Source organism: Pogonomyrmex barbatus, unplaced genomic scaffold (genome assembly GCF_055798465.1).
Source record: "Pogonomyrmex barbatus isolate J1 unplaced genomic scaffold, ASM5579846v1 scaffold11, whole genome shotgun sequence".
NCBI lineage: Eukaryota > Metazoa > Arthropoda > Insecta > Hymenoptera > Formicidae > Pogonomyrmex > Pogonomyrmex barbatus.
Window position 1 is genome coordinate 5,946,762 of NW_028297107.1, and position 12,272 is coordinate 5,959,033.

Below are 12,272 nucleotides of genomic sequence, written 5' to 3' on the forward strand. Positions count from 1 at the left end.
CCTTATATAGGAAAAATTAAACTTACATGAAAGGTCACAATGAAATTTTGAAATTTCTAAAATTAAGAATTTTATTTCTTCATGTTTTTCTTTTATTTTTATTTTTATTGGAGTTTTTACATACAGGATTTCGACAACTGTCGGTTATACCACAAATTTATCCAACGCTAGAGGACATGTAGATGAGTGACATTTATTAAAATCGATTAGCTTTTGTTTCTGACACGCCATTCACTCGATGTTTGCACCGATCGTGTAATCATCGTATTATTTGCGCAAAACAATATTAATATCCCGCAATATTAATTTCACAGTTACTCGGGAAAATTGCCGAAATGCAGTTTTCGGTTAACAAAAAAAAATGGAGAGGCACATGTCGAATGCGCCGGTCGTCGACATATTCCTTACCGAGCGGCCGCCAACATCGACCGGCAACAAAGAAAATGATGAAAAAGTACGAGAGAACGCGCGCGAGAGCACGTAACAGATACGGCACGACGCGCGCACAAAGGACCGGGTGGAATAATGTATGGCGGGTGCTGCTCCGTCAACTTTGATACGCAAAATTCTGTTTTGGGTCTTCTCCGGTGTCGCCCATCCTCACAAACGCGCATTCTGATAAGAGAGCGAGCGAGCGAGCGAGCGAGCGAGTATATACATAAAGGGAACCGAGATTGCGATACCGGGGTAGAGAGAGAGAGAGACAGAAGGGCGAGAAGGGAGAACTGAGAAAAGAGGCCAGTGCTTGATGAAACTCGGTTTTCCAACGAGGTCTTTATGCCACTCCGCTCTTTCCTCACTCCATTTCATTACTCGCGTACCGGCGCGCGCGCGACCTCACGATTCCTTATTCATCAACGCCATCCATTGGAAAAACTCGTGAAATTTACATCCCGACGTTGCGACGATCGTACGTCACCCGCGCATCCACGTCGACGGGTTATGGGCCATCGCCCATTGATGATATCTCGCCTCGACAACGTAACCGTCGCCTCGAAACTTCACACGATCGTGGCCTCAAGTATCTCGAGAACGTGACACGCTCACATGACGTACAACGCCCCCTGCGAAGTCTCCGTAAAATTTAGACGGCACGTCGGACCACGAGAGAATTATGCAAATACAAAACGCGAGAGGAAAAGGAGTCCAACGATCAATTCGTCGAGGCCTGACATCGCGGTTCCTTTTCGCGGGGAGTGTAGTAATTTTTCGAACTTTAAGAGCGCTTCGTTGAGACGAAAATCGGGAAGAATGCCAGTTAAAAAATTCGCTACGTCGTCCCGGCGTAATGACGCCGCCGCCGCCGCCGCCGATATATTTGAGGGGTATCAAAGAAAAAAGAGAGGGGGGGGAGGAGCGAAAAGCGCGAGAGATGCGGAGAAAAACGACTATCGCGCGACGATAAAAGGAGATTCACGATCGTTCGCCGCCGTGCGGATGGACATTAAGAAAACCATGAAAACGTCGCTATCGAGCGGGTTCACGATCTTTTAACGAAAGGCACCTGCGGTGAAATACGAAGGACGGAACGGGAGAGGACTTTCGGGGGAAACTAATTTTCGCGATATTAGTCTTACGAAATTGGTTATTGATGTTCTATTCGTCCGCCGATAATGGCGGCGCGGAAGCGATTCCCCGCGGAGAGAGATCGTAAGTCCCGAGCAAGGGTCAAGGATCTCCGGGGTTACGTTGTCCTTGCCGGCGAGGGCGCTCGTCCTTCTTAAAGAAATTGCTTCCTTAACGGGCGTTAAATCGACTTTGCCTCCGTGGTCCTCCCCGCTCTTGCGATTGACAGATATTTTGTGGTCTTCGGCTGCACCCGCCGGACTTGGTCCTTCTATCCTTCCTTCCTTCCTTCCTTCCTTCCTTCCTTCCTTCCTTCCTTCCTTCCTTCCTTCCTTCCTTCCTTCCTTCCTTCCTTCTTTCCTTCCTTCCTTCCTTCCTTTTTCTCTCCATCCGTTTCCACCGTTCGCTTTATCCTTCTTGTCCACCCCCCGGTCCATCCTCCCTTTTCTTCCTCCGAGTCTTTCCACCACCTCCGTGTCTTTCTTCTTTTTCGCCACTTTCTCTCACAAAGGTTTCCAAGCGCAAGTCGCTCCTTCCAGCTGGACGAACTGGGTTGCTCGCCTGGCGACATTCCAGACAATCTCCCCGCCGGCCACGGGTCTGCAGAAGAATACATGATAAATTGATAAATTCGCGGATCCCACGCGCCACCGGCAGATAGTTGTTGAGCACGCTCGTTGCCGAGCGAAGCGATGTAGTTGAACAATTTCGACGGCTCTCGTGTACTATGGCTCTTTAAATTCGAGAACAGTTCTATTCTTTCTCCTCTTTGAGCTTAATAAAACACAATTTTTAAGGCATTACTTATCTTCTTTTAATACATGTCAATGTATTTTCAGCACACTTGGCGCATGGCGCATATAGGTTATTCGTGTCCGTGACTTGATTCTAACAATGAAATATTTAAAAAATCCTAAATTAACAGAAAATTGTTATATATTTTGAGAGTTATAAAGAGCAATTGTTATCTATTATTCATGAAACATAAACATGCTGATTAATCGACGTATATTACTCGACCAATTTTGTGCCCACGAATACAATGCTAATAAATACCTTTTATAAATAATGTGCCCTTTTATAAATAATGGAGATATGAAAGCGTTTATGACGCTTTCAAAATACGCGCAATCAACAAAAAAGAGCAATTATTAGCTGTTATTCATGAAAAAGAGATGCTGATTAGTTCGTTTATCATTCGACTCGAATTTTGTATCCACGAATATAATTCTGATAAATACCTTTTAAAAGTATCTGCCCAAAAAGTATCTGCCCATGGGGATGTGAAATCGTTTATGACGCTCAGAGTACGCGCAATCAATGTCTACAGCCGATAGTTTGAAACGCGGCTTAGTAGCCGACTAATAACGCGAAGACGCGCGCAGGGGAACCGCCGGAGGCACATATGATTTGCCGCGGTGTCGTAAATCGAGATTAGCGCGAAATTTCGGTAGTCACCGTCTAATAGCGATATCCTGGGGAGGAGGAGGAGAAGGAGGAGGAGGAGGAGGAGAGAGGGAGGTAGAAAATGGCCCCGCAGTTGTTCACCCCGAGCCACTCGAGTCTCCCGTGCTCGGAGCTCAACCGCCGATTCCGCGTGAGCCGAATTATCGTTTTCTTCCCCTTCCGTCTCGTCCCTCTATTCCCTCCCCTTCCCTCCCCCTTCATTCCCCTGGTACTTCGTCGTCTACCCTCGCGCGCCGGTTTCCCATCGAATAAACGGAGGAGGGCTCACATACGGCTCCTCTCTCGCCTCCCTCCCTCCCTCCCTCTCTCCCGTGCCCATCCCTGTCGGATTCTGGGTACAGGGAGAGCTCTCAGGACCGGATTAGAATATCCCTCGGAGCGCACAAGCTCCGCTGGAGACGAAGTTCTCGGCAAACGCGACACATTATACCCGGGTCGATTAGACATCCGACCCTCGTGTCATCCGGGGCCTAATAACGTCATCGGGCGACCCTCGGATCCTCCAGGAGATTAACGCAAATGAAATAATGCTGACCCTGTCTCTAAATATGTATAGGACGATCACCATATCGAGCAGTCTCCCGCGGTTGGTCTCAATGGGGGAACGATTAATCTTTAATTACGGGACGGATCGGTGTTGGGTCCACGCATCTCACGCTTCGGCGCGATCTCGCGTAAACGCGAAAGACGAGGCGCGAATACGCGAGAAGGGTGCACTCCCGAGGAAGGGAAATATCCGCGCGGCGGGAAACGAAGGCGCGGATATTCCGTTTCATAATTAGCGATAAGAGAGCGAATGGAAGCGGGGGGGGGGGGGGGAGGGGATGAAATCGCCGGTTGGATCTTGACGCTCGGCGCTGATATCGGAGATTATCCGGCGCGACTGCAGCACTTCGTAACGGGATACGCGAGCTGCATAGTTACGCGTGTTATAAGTGAAAGAAATACGTACGGCGAGAGACACTTACATGAGAAACTATGTAGAGGCGTGCTACAAGGGGAGAGGGTCGAGGACGGCTGATGTAACGACGTTCAAGGGACCGGCAAATTCATGCCGGCGCGACGCGACACGGCGAAAACTCCTCCGTTTCGCGAGTTACACTGCGCAACGATGAGGACGTGGTGAAATTTAAAAGTTTTAATGAAGTGCACCCGGGACGGCATACGCGGACATAAGCGTTCCAAGAGCATCGAATTATCTTTTTTTTTTTCCGCAACTACTCGCGACGCGACGACTGCGGATTTATGAAAATATCGCGGACAAAAGCGGAATATATCGTCAATCCTATAATATATGAGTTCCAGAAATTTCGTTGCGTGATTACTGAAATATTTGACAATAGACGAAATTAATGTTGGAAACTGCGAGACTCGTACGACGTACAAGATAAATGCCGCTAAAAAAGTTACACTACGAGATATAAGAATTAAAATACAAAGAAAGATCTACAACAAAGATTTATATAAAGTTTTTAACAAATAATAATGAAAAATAATTTAAGTAACCGACTTAGTGATAAAAATAAAAATAAATTAATATGGACAGGAGCCGCCATCAGACTCGTGGAAGGTCAGTTAATTCTCTCTCCGAATGACCGAAGAGAACCTGCGGTCGGGGATGTCACAAGGGATGATATCGGAAGTAGATCAATACAGTCCGTCTTAATCGATATGGCGGGCGCATTAATTACGGCCGGCGAATCCAATTAAATCCGGCGGCGGCGGCGACGCCGCGCGCGCCGCAAAGACAGCGCCTATCCTCCGCCATTTCGCGGTCCGGCGTGGATTGCGGGACAGAGGTCGGCGGTTAAAAGAGGCGGCCGACCGGCCGGTCGGTCGGCGGGGAAAGGGTTTCCATGGTTCTCTCGCGGCCCCGGGATGGAGGGCTTAAAAATATGATTTTAATACCGCTGCTCCGGGGGTCGCCGTATATCACGCTTTTGTCCGCCTACTATTGTCTCTAACGCCGGGCCCATACCCTCTCAAAACCACCATCTACCACGTCCACGTCCAGCCCTCCTCCTCCCCCTCCTCCTCCTCCTCCTCATCCTCCTCTCGCGGACTGAACCCTTGGCACCCTCGCGCTTTCCCGTCCCCGACGGCACGTCACACGAGGGGCACCGCCTGGAACTCACCAAAAATGCGGAAATCTTCGGTCCGCCATTGTTATCAGCGATCAATTCGATCTTTTTCGGAGGACAGTGACAGTCGCCGAGGTCATTTGTTAACAAATTACGCGACGTCGGATAATAACCTCGTAATGTTATGAATAGAGCGGCGGCGGCAAAAAGATCGGCCCCGGCGCTTTTGCTTTTTGCCAACGGGAGGAATTTAGAGATCCGCGGATCCGTAATTTTTATCCGTTTTCAAGAGAGCTTAACGAGCGGCGCTCCGGCAAAAAGATTCTATAGGTTTTCCACACGTTCGACTCCTCCGGTTTTACCGAATCCTTTACCATGTAATACTGGCGGGTTTACTGCCGGCGTTCTACACACACACACACACACACACACACACACACACACGCGCGCGCGCGCGCGCGCGCCACCCTGAGAACGACATATCCTCATCCTGATTTAAAAAGTAAAAACTCGACTCGTTTACCTGGATCCCGTATTTCTCTCCCGCTATTATGTTACCAATCTAAAATTTCGCCGCTCATTTAAGAATTTCCGCCGGTCGCCGAGTTTCTCGCGTGACGTGGCATATGGCCGATCGTCAATAAATTAGTCATTCATTATTTTTTCCTTTTGCAAAATTATATAGCGTATGGCATTAATCGATTCAGCTGTATTAGCGAAACGCGGCCGCGTTTAATGCGAGAGACTGAATTTTAATAACGATCTTCAAACGCGTAACCACTGACGCGTATCTCGCTCCATGGAGATCTTCCCGTGCCGTTCCGATAGACCATCCGAGCGTGTTTTCACCATTAAAGCCATTTCACACGCACGCGGCGCGCAACCAATCGTCCGCAAATTCGAGTCAGGCCCGTCGATGACGGACAAACGGCACGTATAATACACAACGATTCTCCAAAAACGTAATACGCTAGCTTACCTTAACTTAATGGCTCTCTAAAATTTTCTGATTTTTTTCTGTTTTAAGAAACTAGGGAATAGAGAAGGCAACTCGAATCTGAGTCTTAGGAGTCTGATAATTTTTAATTTTTCTTTTATTTTTCTTTTATCGTTTTTTTTTTTCGAAACACGACGATAAATTTTCTGTGACAAATAATTCCTAAATCGTATTAAGTCTGCATGACCCGAATAAAATGGAACATCGAGAAACAGGGGGATAAATTTAGATAGGGCGAAGGTATATATATGTATATGGTTAAACAGATTACGGGTAAAGACATTCGCGCGCCCCATATTAACCCATATAAAATGGTCCCCACGGTACGATCAGTTATCGTCAATTCATAGATAAGATTAGATAAGGATGGGAGGATAAGCGAACGAAGCAGGGAAACTTGACTTGGATTATGGAGATTATAACAAAGTAAAACGGTTATTTATATATTATATATAGGGTATCTTTTTACCACTTTGGCTATACATTTCGCTTGGATCCACGTAAACAAAGCTAATTTGTTATTCATCAACGCGATAATTTAGCTATCCGGATCTTGATTAGAGCGCTGTAAATCGATATTTTGAATATTCAAGTAATTCGAGTACGCCAAATTAATTAATTTAAATAACAGGATCATTCGTACTGTCCGATCGTTAGTTTTACTTACGGCGATCCCTCTCATGATCTTTATGAAAATTCAAAGCCTGTATCAAGTAAGCTTGTAATAATAACAGGGGTTCGAAACGGGACTAAAACGTGATAGGGGGTAGTCCCTCGGGGAACGACCAGTGGTTTCGACAATCTCGGTCACTAGTTCGTCCCTAGGGAGAATCTAAAGTATTCTAAGTTTCTGTCACAACTCTCGAATCACAGTGCAAGAAAGAGATAGATAAAGGTATCGTGCACAAATGAAGGAAGAAAGAAAACGAGACAGAGCAGTGCGTTTGTTCAATTGCTTTAAAACTAAATGGTAAAAATATATCATCGCGTAGAACAGAATTTAGAATTTTTCTACAGGCATTTTGTAATAAATAATAATTTATTAAAAACATGGATTAACTTATATCATTTAATAAAAAAATATTATTAATCCGACGGTCAGATGTGCATATCGTTTTTGACCGCTTTCGACACGAGAGAAAGAGAGAGAGAGAGAGAGAGAGAGAGAGAGAGAGAGAGAGAGAGAGAGAGAGAGAGAAGTAGCGTAATGTAAAAACTTCGTAATATAATACGCTCGACGTATTACGGTATGTCGTTATATAATTGCAGAGAAAAAGTAATCTCAACTTGCTATGCGCTTTGGTCGCCAACTTTTTAGAATATATTAAACGTATGTCTCTTTAATTTGAGATAATTGTAATTTTCATTGCCTTTACGGCGGAAAATCTCGCGTTGCGCCCGCTATATTTAATCCCGGTAACATCACACAATTGCATATCATACAATTATGAACTATCGCTGTTAGCGTTACACATTTATGAACAGCTACGTTAATTATAGATTAAAATTGTTGGGATAGAAAAAGAAACCCGTCATTCTCCGCCTCTATCGTCGTGATCTCTTGCCACTAATCCGTATTTCCTTGCGCAAAACACACTCGATGCCTTTCTGTTGAATTTTCGCACTTTCTTTCGTTCTACCAGCAACACGTATTCGTTCAATTATCGCGACTCAATCAATTATTATTATTATTAATTAAATCCATTTTGTTATTTCCTACTCATGTCAAGGGCTTACATTTAAACGGCAATTTATTAAATTTATTTATTGATTTATTTCACAATATTTTTGTGGTGTCATTTTTCTTCTTACTTCTTTACGCAAAAGAAAAATGTGCATTTCAGGTCCTAAGATACGTCGTCCGTGTTATTTTTTTCTCGCAGGCCGTTGGCGGCAATTCGATTCTCGCCATTGTCGAGGATATCCGATCGGCTAGACTATAAAGATATCCGAGAAACCTTTACGCGCTTCCTGCGGGACGTGGTGGTGCCGCGGGATCCGGCGGGGAGGGGGGGGGGGATCTCTTTCTCGAACGAAACGCGGGAGCGTGGCGGCGGACGTCGGGGTGGGACGTGCAATCACCGGGGTGTAAATACGTGCGTGCAAACCAACCCCTGCTCACGCCTCGATACGCGCGGTGATAGGCGTTTCGTAGGTATAGTCGCACGACTGGCTCGAAAAGGGAGGTTCCAGCAGTGCCGTGGACTATAATTCTGCATTATCGGTGAGTTCACGGGCCAACGCATCTCCGAGTTGGGAAGGGGGTGGCACGGTTGCGCGCCGTTCTCCACTAACCCTTTCTAGCGTTGCCTTTAACCCTTACCGCTCTCGACAGCTGCGTGCAGGCAGTGCGTTCTCAATTTCGGTTTATAACCTAAACAATAGATACTTTTGCGCGATTTAACGCTTCATCAATTAAAAATTGTTAAAAAAACTTGTTAAAAAAACGATATCATGTAAATTACATCATTAAGGTTTTGTTCCTTGTTTATTAAACGATTAACAGAGGTTGTATGAAAGCTGGATTTTGATATTGCGTATAAATAAAGTATTTTCTAATTTTTTATTTATAAGATAGATTTATATAATTTTTAAAATTCTTATAGAGTCAACGTGTATCAATTCTTTCCGTCATTAAAAAAAAAATTGTTTATATATCTTTAATAAAAATTCACGTAAATTTTCTTATTCATTTTTTTTATATAACTGTAAGTTAGATACTTATGATATTTTGCTATTCAAATTGGCCTTTATTATCTTAAAAAATATCACGATAACTGATAATGCATATTCCAAGTTGTAATAGCCTCGTCAGGGTGTTTCATCCCTCGTGACAATGGCGGTTCGTTCCGAGCGGTTTCGTCGCCGGCCGCAAATCAGCAATTTCTTGATATCGCCGATTTTCCCTAAGTAGAAAAACGCATCGGGCGAAGAATGACGCGGCCGGGCGAGCAACGGGACGGCGAGGGCGGCTTTCCCGGTTAGGAATGATTTAAGGGTTGTTATCGGCGAGCGGAGCTGCGGGTCGGGCCGTCCACGTCAGCGGGAACGTTCGTATCAATTCCAACCATCCCCCGAACCGGCCTTAACTTCACCCACTCGCTCCCTCTCGCCCGACCCGCGCCCCGAGTCTCCTCTCCCCTCCCCCCGCCCTCCTTCGCACGGTTCTCTCGCCCTGTCTTCCTCCCGAGACCGAGGGGGGAGAGGGGGGGGGAGACAGGCATTAGCCGGCCGTAGTAACCCGGCCGAGATTGTCCATACCACTGCCTCTTCTCATCGGCTTGTACCGACGATCTATTAGATCGGCACGGAGGCTGTGCAGCTCTACGCGTTTGGTACGGTCGATGTATCGTCTATCTGGTTATGTTCACGCGCGAGTGCCTTGAGGGGCAATGGCGGGTGATGAATTGGTGATTAAGATGAGCCAGCCGGCCGCGATCGGTACCGTGCCCTCTCCCCCTCCCCTCTGAACCCCCTCGAACCGCGATTCCGATCGATCCGAGCTCCGCAGACATTTCTATGCCTCATCAAATAACAAGATCCATTGTTTTAGCATTCGCTGTAATGAAATAGATATATAATTTTAGCATTCGCTGTAATGTGTTCGTGAATTAGGATGAATTGGCAGATAGGGATTTTTATAAAATATTTTTGGTGTACATATTTTTGATACTTTTGAATAATACACCTGAATTTTCTCGTCTCGAAATCCACTTTTATATTAAATATTAAAGAGATTTTCCTTAAATTTATATCAAATTTAAAATTTGCAGGATTGTCGCGTCCTTGCAAAATTCAGAAAAATGAATTAAATCTCTTTATTCTAATTATTATTTTTAGACATATAATTTTATGTTATAACACATATGAGTAATAAAATCTAGTTTTTATTTTAGATATCAAATTTCAGAAAAAAATATAAAAAGATAAAAGTCTCGAAAAAAGCTCTCCCTTGTGAAGATTGACTATTCATTTTCTTTTTTACTGTTTAAAAAATAATGGAAAGTTGCCGATTCTCGTCATCTCAAAGTATTTCTTAAGAAAAAGAAGTAACTTATAAATATAAATCAAATATTGAAAGAAGATGAGAGAAATTTTTTGAAAAATTCAGAAAATGAAAAGGAATAAATAAATCATAAATGATTTATATAATGCGTGCCATTTGACGACAATTATCTGTTTTAATCGGAATTCGTTTCGTTTCGCTCCTTGTAATTACGAACGTTTTTGCAAACAAATTACAAACCGAATGGCATCGTTATACGCGTCTGCGATGATCCGCTTCCGGCAACGACGGACGCGATATGAAATTCATACCGGGCGTTCTTCGACGCGCGGCCGTCGTTGTCGAATAGCAAACGCGACAGCAGCTTTCGAACTTTCGAAAACTGGAACTGCCGAAAATTGAAACAGTCGGACCTCCAAGATTGGACTCCGGTAGCTCTCTCTCTCTCTTTCTCTCTCTCTCTCTCTCTTTCTTACGCGTCCGCGGAATTGCGAAACGACGGTATCACGTGTAGCCGGCCGCGACGCTAATATTCGCCCGGGACCGACGTGGTCGAAACTTTACCTACCCTTCCGACAGCATGCAACTGCCGGCATGCAAACGAGACTCCGGGGGTGTTTCGAATAGTTGAAGGTTACCAATGTCGAAGGCCGGGAGATCGAGAGGGAGTCGTGAAAGGGAGGGTTATGCCGACACCCGCACCACGCTTTCACGGGGAAATGACTTTGCGCTGATCGGCAGCTAACTACGCCAAGACCAGCTTATCCAAGAGCGTATTCTGGAATTAAATTCACGGGGACGTCCTTCGTGGTCTGCGCCCGCTGGAATAAACGACATCGCGGGACGTATGGGTTTTGCGTCATTGCAACGATTCGCAGCAGTTTGTCCTGGAAATGGCGTTGATCGCGAGAGGCGCGAGGAATCCGCGTCTCTCGTTGCAGAGCGGAGCAACGAAACCGTAAAACGCGACGAAACAACTGTAATATTATCCCCGCTTTTATTCCGCGACGGCAACCCCGGGTTGGTCTTTGTCGAACGCGATACGAGCCCGAAGCTAATTTCCATGCCGGAGTTGGCGCGCGGAGTTATAAAGAGACGGACGCGAAAGCGAGGGAAATTGGGTGAAGCAGGGAAAATTACTATAATCAACCCTATGATGGAGTAACAATTACCTAGACATCGCAAGGCCTTTAAGACCTATATTTATAATCATTACTCGAGAGTATCTCGTGTCCAACGAGTTATTCGAGAGCAGAGTTTTATATAACTATTCAATAGTCGCAAATAGAATTTTAATAAGAAGAAGAAGAAGAAGAAGAAGAAGAAGAAGAAGAAGAAGAAGAGAGAGAGAGAGAGAGAGAGAGAGAGAGAGAGAGAGAGAGAGAGAGAGCTACATCTTCAGCTGGAAAGCGGAATAATTGTTTATCGCTATATTTAAAAAAGAGCATATTAATAATTTACCTGTCAGATACGCATAGAAATATTGTTAAAAAATAATTACTGTTAATAAAATAATTGTTTTGTTGGGGCGACAAGCGCGGTTTTATTCTGTCGTTCGAGGAAAGAGAAAAGAAACCCGTTCACGTAGCCATCGCGAGGAGAATTTTTCCGAACCACTGTAATATCCGATTCTACGACATCGCGCATATCCGCGAGAGCCGCTATTGAATTTATTATTATGCATTTATGTAGATTGAAATTAATATTAGGAGCCCTCCGCATGAGCGCGAGGGAATCCGCGCGACTGGCAACCGCGGCGGCAGGCGATTCCGCGCGATGATTCCATGGAAATCCCACGATTGAATTCGAGGTCATGATTAGTTTCTCAGCTTATTTTTCTCCGTGCCTTCCGTTTCTCGCTCGCCATTTTGCGAGCGAGAGTCCAGGCGAAAGTTTCAAACTCGAATGGCTCCCTTATCGTTTCTCCGATCGATTTACATTTGTTTAACAAAATAACGTTTTTCGTCGAGGAAGTGAGAGAGAGAGAGAGAGAGAGGGGGGAGGAGGGAGTCACTTCCTCGTTCGCCGCCAAGATTTTCCGCGCTTATTATATTAATTCGAAAAGATCACCGTTTGAATTTCAGACACCGGCGCAGACCGGATGAAGCGGCCTTTTGTCACTCTCTATTAGACGTATCGCGGTGATTTATTCTGG